This window comes from Papaver somniferum, chromosome 1 (genome assembly GCF_003573695.1).
Source record: "Papaver somniferum cultivar HN1 chromosome 1, ASM357369v1, whole genome shotgun sequence".
Taxonomy (NCBI): Eukaryota; Viridiplantae; Streptophyta; class Magnoliopsida; order Ranunculales; family Papaveraceae; genus Papaver; species Papaver somniferum.
This window is the reverse complement of record NC_039358.1, coordinates 215,000,395-215,008,936: the sequence shown is the minus strand read 5'-3', so window position 1 is coordinate 215,008,936 and position 8,542 is coordinate 215,000,395. Positions and strand designations below refer to the sequence as shown.

Genomic DNA, 8,542 nt, shown 5'->3' with positions numbered 1-8,542 from the left:
CCCCCCCCCCCCCCCTGTTGTAGGTAATCGACACGGCAACACACCAATTATCTAGAAAGAGAAATGATCTAATCTTATAGGTAAAAAATAAAGGAAACAACAGAATCAGATTCATGGTTTAACAACCCAATACTTTTAACAAACTCATGCATTCATGTCACGCAAAAGGCTCCTTTCTGTCATCTAAAACATGATCTCAACTCAATGTATCTTGAGGTTCAAACCAGCAGCTAAAATCATATACACTGTATATTAATCTCATAAGGGTTCATCATTGGTATTATTCTCTATTAATCTATGTGCACGAGGACATGATATTGTAGTCTTCTTAATTTGCTTAATTGATTGCCACCAAATTGGACTCAAAACTCTTACAGGTGCAGTATATTCTTCCTATAGGCATTATAAGTCGATTAAGCATTTATGCAAACAGATGATAAACACAACAAAACCATAACCACACTAACTCCAAATCAAAAAATAAAACAAACAAATTTTTTCAATCCAATCAAAACCCATTACTAAAAAAACAACAACAAAAATTCAAAAAATGAAATTGATAATAGTAACAGGTTAGAGAGCTTTTTACTGGTTTTTTTCTTAAAACCCTAGAAAAAAAATTCACTAGCAACAGAAAATCCGAATAAGAGAAAGAGGAGAACAACATTAAATACGACATACCTGTGTTATTTTCCATCTACGGCTTCTCACATTCTATATTCGTCGTCACCTTCAAAAATCTCTCTTAGGGTTCTAGCTTTTCTGTCTGAACTCTGAAGTGAAGTGAAGTCAAAAAAGAAAATGAAATCTGTATTTTAACCAATGGAGGATATTTTTGTCATTCCACGAGTCAGAGGTTGAGTCAAATAGGTGCGAGTCTGATTAAGTGAAATAGCAAGAAAGGGTAAAATTTGTAATTATGTGAAAAAGGAAGGGCTTCAAATTTTATTGATACCATTTGGTCCATTTCACAAAACAAAGCCATGCAAGAACTTCTTCTTCTTCCAGAATCAGAGAGGAAACTGTATTTGAATCAAGTAATCAAAAATCCTGATTTTACATAGACTCGGAAACCAAATACTTCGAGTTCTATAAATAACAAGAGTTTGTACAATGCAGTCATTCTTCCATCATTCAATTCTCTAGCTTTTTTTCAGCATGGCTGATAAAGGCAAAGGAAAGATGATAGATGGAGAAAGTTCCAGCAATAGCAGCAGCCCTAGCAGGATGGATACGATGCTCGCGTTTGTAACGAGTACAGACGAAAAGGAAAGGAGAAGAACCAACAACAATGAACGCGAGGACTATGAGGTGCATAAGGATAAAAGGTGTTCGTGTGAGCAATGTTTTGTTCCAATGGAGATATGGAAACAACTAGAACCGCTACCAGCAGAATTATTGGATGAGGTTGAAGTAGTACCCGCGCCTAAAGCCGATAACAACAATAATTGTGAAAAAGTTGATGCAGGTAGCTGCAGAGGAATGCCCAAGGAGGAGGATAACGGGGGTTCTAAGTACATCCGAAAGACGTCTACTACTACCTTTCAATGTCTTCAAGGGACTTCTTCTACATCAACCAAGTATCAAGAAGAAGACCGCATGATACAAGGCTGTCAACACCTTAAGAAAGATCGTCAGTACTATGATGAACCGAAGAAGCAAATAAGGAAGACTAGAAAACAGTGCCTGGCGGTTAAGCGGCAGAGAGCAGCTTCACTGTTTATACAACCAGCACCCGCACCTAAGCGAAAGAGAGCAGCTGCACAGTTGGTACGACCGGCACCGCAACCGGTTCCTGATAACATTAGAGATGCAATCCGTGACACTGGTGGTGTAGATATAATGTGGGTATCAGAGAAAGTTCTAACCAAAAGTGATACGAGAAGTGACCAAAATAGGCTACTATTGCCAAGCGACTGTTATGACTTTTTACAAAGCATCATGGCAGATGATGAAAAGATAGAATTTTTCGAATCGACTAGCCACCGGTTGCATATTAAATTGGTTGATCAAAATAAAATGGTTTGGAATATGGATTTAACGTACTGGCCTACAACTCAATGGAGAGTTTTTACAAAAAACTGGAATAAATTTGTCAAAAATTTGGACATGGTTCCTGAAAAAGATAAGGTGCAGATCTGGTGTTTCCGTATACCTGCTCAAGGTATGAGACTGTGCTTTGCTATCAACATTGTGAGACCATCAGCACCAGAAGCAGCACCAGAACCAGGAGCAATACCAGCGCCAGAAGCAGCACAGGGACCAGAACATGAAGCAGCACCATGAACTAGGTGTGTTTTTTCTTAATAAAGATAAGTTTCAATAGTTCTAAGAATCCGAAAGGAATGTCTTGTTACCGATTCATTGTTAACAGAACCCACAAATTTGATATATTATTCACTGTTTTGATACGTACTCGGTTTTTATGGCACATTAATTGATATACTTTCTTTTGAAAACCTTTATACATAAAATCAATGTCAGCTATACTTTGTTACATTTCCATTCCGAGGATGGATGGACTGAATGAGCATCATAAGCAGTATAGTCATCAGATATCGAACAAAAGGAACATGTATAGGCTTTTCGAGCCTACCTATCCAGTGGACTTACTTTCATTCCCCTGGAAGCCCTTTTTAAGCCAGGTAACCTAATTGTCTCTATCGGTAAGCCTTTTGCTATAAGACAATCAAAATCAACAGCTGCTACGAGATTGAATCAGCTTCAGGCTCTCAAGCAAAATAAGCGTCTGCCAACGGTAAGACTTTCATTTAAAGGGTAAAAGCCCGTCGTTATACTTGGTCTAGAGGCGCTATTTACGCCCAACCTTTCACTCTACGAAACCCAACTCATAGTAATAGGCAGGACAGGAGATGACTACGTTAATGCGAGCTAGGCTCCTCGGCTTTCATTGAAAAAGACGAAGTCCCAATATGCATTGAACTGTCCCAAGTCGAAAGGTTAGCCCGATTGGACGGGGCTGCTTAGCGCTTTTTTACGCTTCCTCGAGTGAAGTGCACCATAAGCTATAAGGGCGAGCCTTTATAAAAAGCGATTGAACTTACATCCTGCAGGAATCGAACCTACGAATTGCCCTGTTTAAGTCATGGATGCAAAGAGACTTGGCGAGTGAACTAGGTGAAGCTTCTAGAGCTTCTATTTATGCATGCATTGTCGAGCTTCAATTTCTTCAGTTAAAGAGGATTTCAGAAAAGAGAGAATCAGAAGACGAAGAAGAATAGAGTGAAGAAGGGGGAGTTAGTAAAGTTGGACAAGATTGAAATGAGCATAGATACATAGATCGATGTACCAGATCGACTAATGCTACCAGGTTGATGCAATGTATTCCACCAGTTGACTGAAAACTTGATTATTGGTATATCGATCGGTCCAACACAGATTGAAATGGAAGCCGGTTCAACAGAAAGCTTTTGAAAAAGCAATGCACCCAGGTATATAAGGAACAAGATGAGTATATAAGTTAAACGAGCATCCCAGACCCAAAAGGTGCCCCACATAGGTCTTCCCCAGAAAGCTCCATTCACTAAGGTAAAGAATGTAGAAATAGCACCTATTTCTGTACCGGTTCCAGAAGATCGAAGAAAGAGGGGATGCTTTGTTAAGAGAAAGAAGGAACTGTTTATAGCCGTCACGAGATAAACGAGTATACTCATCCAAGCCGCAGGAACATGTACATATAGAATACGAGAATTTCCACATTGTTGAAGATCTGGAGGTGCAACCCGAAGACTTAAATGAATGACCATCGCAGTTAAGAACAATTGAAATCCAATGAGAATGTATGCATAGCTTCTGGTCTTTGACATAAAGAAGGAAGGTTGTAATAACGAAAGGGACATGTTCTAACTTTGATCTAGCTAGTGGAAAGACATTCTTGTATATTCAATCAAAAAGAAAGAAGAGAAAGAGAGTTCACTGGGAGTTAGCGCCTACGCTTGCTTGCTAACCAAGACATCCTGGCAAGCTCCGTCAGTTAGATTCTTTACTTTACTTATTAGTATAAAAAGTACTCACTATCAAAATGAAAGACGATCGATTATCTACCCAAGAAGAGAGAGAGTCCCACATACGAGAAAAGGTCACAAATGAAGTTGAACCAAGTAACATTGCAAAGGCATAATTATAAACAAACCCACTTTGAAGTTGACTGATTCGCTCGGCCAATCATCGGAATGTGTACGAGATATCATAAGGGCCCAAGATCTCAATAGCACCTTTGTCTAAAGCTTCAAATGAGACTTCATACCCGAAACGCAGGAAGGATCTGGCTAGAAAGTCATTCAAAACTTGATCGAAGAACCAACGTTTATTGAAGAAGCAATAGAGTCGATTACAAAAAGTACTTGTTTGAAATGCTCGTTGGAATTGATCCGCTACGGGATTGACATTATACGCTACAGAAGCCCCTGAAGTACTAAACGAAATAGGTATTAGTTTGGTAATGGTTGGAACAACAAACTCAGATTTGGCAAGAATCTCATTTTTTAGTAGTACGAAGGGGGAATTGGCCTAAAAATTGGATAGGGGTCAAGACGCAGCCGGGCGCCGTCGACTGACTCAAGTGCCCCCGAACCGCGCGAAATGGTCGCCTGTTACACGGCTCACTAACTATACCTGGTTTGTGGGTACCTATCATTCGTCGAAAGAAAGAAAACTACATTACATAAGTCAATTCTCATTTTGATTACATAAGACAATTCGTAGCCATTCCTTCAATCGTGAAGTGGTAGAATAGATTTACAACCTAGTCCGTAAACTCTTTTCAAGGGGGCCACCAACAGCAGTTGATCAGGAAGAGAATCAAGAAATATCGTCTTAATGTGGGGCCAGATCATAACCAGCAAGTTGGAACCAAAATGAGTCCTATGGAAAGCTGGGTGATGGTTCAGTTTCTGAAAGCATACCCCGACCCCGCGGGTAATGCAAGGGACAAGAAGTAGGCTGTCGTTTGACGTTAATCCGATTCTCGATTGGCCTTTTTACGTCGTGATCTTTGGATGCAACTAATGATTTAGAGAGAATGGAATTCTGAGGTGTTTGTCTTCGACTATGTCTACTGTGAGTAACTGTACCAACCATCCTTACTAGTGTCTAATCCTTTTTTTTATAGAGTCCGTTCGCTGGGTGATGCTTGAATGCTTCCTCCCTCCAGGTATCCGCTATTCGGTGCGGAGTTGAATCAGTAAAATGAGAAGAAAGAGGAGAATGTGGATCTCAGAATATCCCTACCGCTACCCACTATCTCAATTGGCTTTCAAGCTGCTCAAACGAACTGATAAAGCGCCTGCCCGTGGGCTTTGTCTCGAATGCGCCTATAGAAAGATAAGGTAACTTTCTCGACTGTTGCACTGGAGAAATGAGAAACTTGAAATGTCTCTGCCCACCCAAAAAGTATAGATCGGGCAGCTAAGGTTTCATACTGAAGGAGGGGTAGCAATTAAGTTAATGGGCAATCACATGATCTAGGCGCAAAGTGAACTCTGTTAGGTAGAACATGAGGCGGGTACATAAATAGATGCCTGAGTTATAAGCCACCGAAGCAATCAGTGCGTAATCACTCGGTCAAGGAAAAATTGATGATGAAGTTCAATCATGTGCTGCTCCCGCTTCCAAGGTCAAACACAATGAATAATGTAAAACTTCACACATCTTTTATTGCATAATAAATATGGTCACGCGTCGACAAAGAATCAGGAATAAGATTTCGCCCTTATGCAGTAGAGATAGTATGGTATTCCCCTTCCTCAACAACTACAGATGCATTAACCACGACTTTAGGTGCGCACCAACAACAACTACATACGAGGATCGCGCCGCCCTGTAGCACAAGTATCCGCGTTCCCGAAGGCATCCCTCTCTTTCAAGAAGATTCGCGACATATCAAGCCCTTCAATGCGCTTGAGTAATAAACGGTTGGGCTCTTGACAAAGGTCGTACCATTCCTACTTGTGTTCAACCCGGTCTGACTTTTCGTTATTAGTCCTTCGACCTGATATTTGTTAGCTACTTGCATTAACACGATGTCTCGGCTACAGAAGGTACGGTTCGCCTTAGTCTAAAGGAGTGGCTAGATTCTTACTATCCGTTTCCTTTTCTTATAAGAGAAAAGATATCCTCTCAAAAATTAAGAAAGATTTTTGATCAGGTGCCTCACATTGGCTCTTGCAACCCCTTGTAAACGCTCTCTAAACCCACGCTTTAAAAAAGAATTGGCAAGCAGGCGCAGCGACAGATTAGATCCTTTACGGAAATAGCACATCGTCCACTATCCAAAGTAGTGGTGGTCCTGAACTTCAGTCGATGGTAAAAAAACTCATTAATAGGGAACTAACAAAGAGTCTGCAGGCCATTGCCTTAAGCGGGACTTGACTACAGGGGTTTTTATCTATGGTAGGATAGCGGTTATCTTAAGGAAGCGAAGCCACGTATAGAATCAATGATCCAATAAAGTAGTTCATAGGAATGGCTAGTAATCAATCTAAGTTCTCGTAAGCAAAGGTCATACATACTTCGTGAGTTCAATTTCCTGATGAAGACCCACTCGCGTAATCAAACCACGAACAATTCAGGTCGGAACCTATGCACGGCTAAGGAGGGGAGTTTCCGCTTACACCTTGTCTTTCTGTGGCCATCCATATCTGGTATGTCCTTTAACAGTGGAACACAAGTGCTTACGTCGCTTCTGCGGACTCCTACTTTATGAAATATATTAGATATAGCGAAACAACTGGAGCTAATCCATTCGTTTCTTTCTATCTATCTTAGCTCGTGCTAATCTCCTGTTCACTGACCAGTCTTTGTTTTTTCTTTCGCGTTTCATTCATCGTCGGGTAAGGGCCCAGGGCAAGAGGAAACTCGGCTTGCACTAGCTTTTCATGGTCCAGAACAGAGAAGGTATAGGTTTAGTCAGAAGTGTTCGAAGGAACGAAACCTTCTATCCATACGATTCATAATGCAGAAGCTCACGTTCCCAGAGTACAAAACCACTCATTATAGAGGTAGGCGAGCCTAGAATACTCCAAAAAATCTATAACAAAGTGGACCGAGTAGTCACTCTTTTTTTTCCAACATGTCTGTGTTCTTCGAGTCGCAGAGAGCAAGAGAAGCCAATTCCTAGCTGTTCACATGTCTACTAGGGAACTACACCGCGCTTAGTTAAGAGTTTGCATAGTTGACATGACATGGGAGGAACGAGAATCGCCTTTTGAAAGAGAGGTAGGGAAGCAACACTAAGGGAAGATAGAAAAAAATTTGTACCTTTTCACTCATGCTTTATTATTCCTGCACTGAGCCTGGTCGTGCCGTTGAAGCAGCTGCCATCGGCCGATCTCCTTGTGGCGAAAGCAATTTATTCGTTTCTTTGTAACCAATAGGCTGCGGCACATATCCAGTGACAAAGATGAAGTGGGCGCCCGTCGGATTCGCGCCGGTTCCCTCGTTAGAGTCCTCATACGGCCCACCCATGCATTCTTAAACTACGCAACAAAAACACTCTTTTCTTACCCATTCGAGTCTAGCCCTTGCGCCAGTATAGGTTGGATGAGGAGATCTATATCCATGTGAAACTGGTGGATCAGACGAATGCGACCCGCAAAGCGTTAGCTGCAGGCTTAGCTTAGATCCCGACAAAGAGATGAAAAGTAGAGCGCACTCAAAGACAGAGCATGGAACTACTTAAGCGTTAGTTGTGTACACCATCTTAAAAGCATGGGGTCGGATTGAGGTCGGCAGGGAGAAAGACCATGCGGTTAGCTTCCCTTCTTTCGTCGCATAACGCGCGCGGGCCCAGGTAGAGAGTGTCAATATATATATGAACTGATCTCAGCCGTAGACTTAATTGGCTTATATCTATGATCGCGGCTTTCTCATGTCTGATAGGTTGACTAGCCCATTGACCGGAATCGAACCTATAACTGATGGACCAAGAAAAGACGATCATGTTTCGCAGTGCGAGGTATGGGTTAAAAATAAGGGGAAAACTATTGATGATAGCCATTCTCAGGTGGAAATTTGCATATACTGGACCCTTTGTATAGTAGTTTTCCTTAGTTCAGCAATGGAGCACACACCTGCCTTTTGCACCCTTACCCTGTCTTATTACATCACCCACCAGGTTGTATGGATCGTGTGTATGTGACATCCCTTTTTAAGCGAGGGAAGAAGCAAGAGAAATCTCCTCCGGAACCGGTTTGGCATAGCTCCCCTTTCGTGGGGGACACGGGACACTCGCGGGTGTAGAAGTGCAATGACGGCTCATAACTAAGAATACTAGCCTTACCAATTCTATATCAATTGTTCTTTATCTCCAGACCTTCGTGGATAAGTCCTATTTCTTAATTATCGAGATAGTAAGTCCCTCTTTGCTTTGCCAAACCTACGATTGCTACGTGTTTCTTACTTAGACTTGAATTAGGTTCCTTCAGAGAATATAGTAAAGTGTTTTTAGGAAAAACAATGGTGAAGCGACCTCCCTGCTCCACTGGATACCATAAAAATTGAGTGTTTATCAATAGAGAGTTAC

At 41.5% G+C, this 8,542-nt stretch overlaps 1 protein-coding gene across 1 annotated transcript in view; it reads right to left on the bottom strand.

Annotated features, from left to right (window-relative positions):
• Positions 1–813, bottom strand: part of LOC113315681 (pentatricopeptide repeat-containing protein CRP1, chloroplastic-like) — a 5,532-nt gene extending 4,719 nt beyond the window's left edge. Inside the window, exon 1 of the mRNA XM_026563943.1 lies at positions 682–813. The gene's annotated coding sequence lies outside the window, so the exon portion shown is untranslated. The remainder of the gene's footprint in view (positions 1–681) is intronic.
• Between the last annotated feature and the right edge of the window lie 7,729 nt (positions 814–8,542).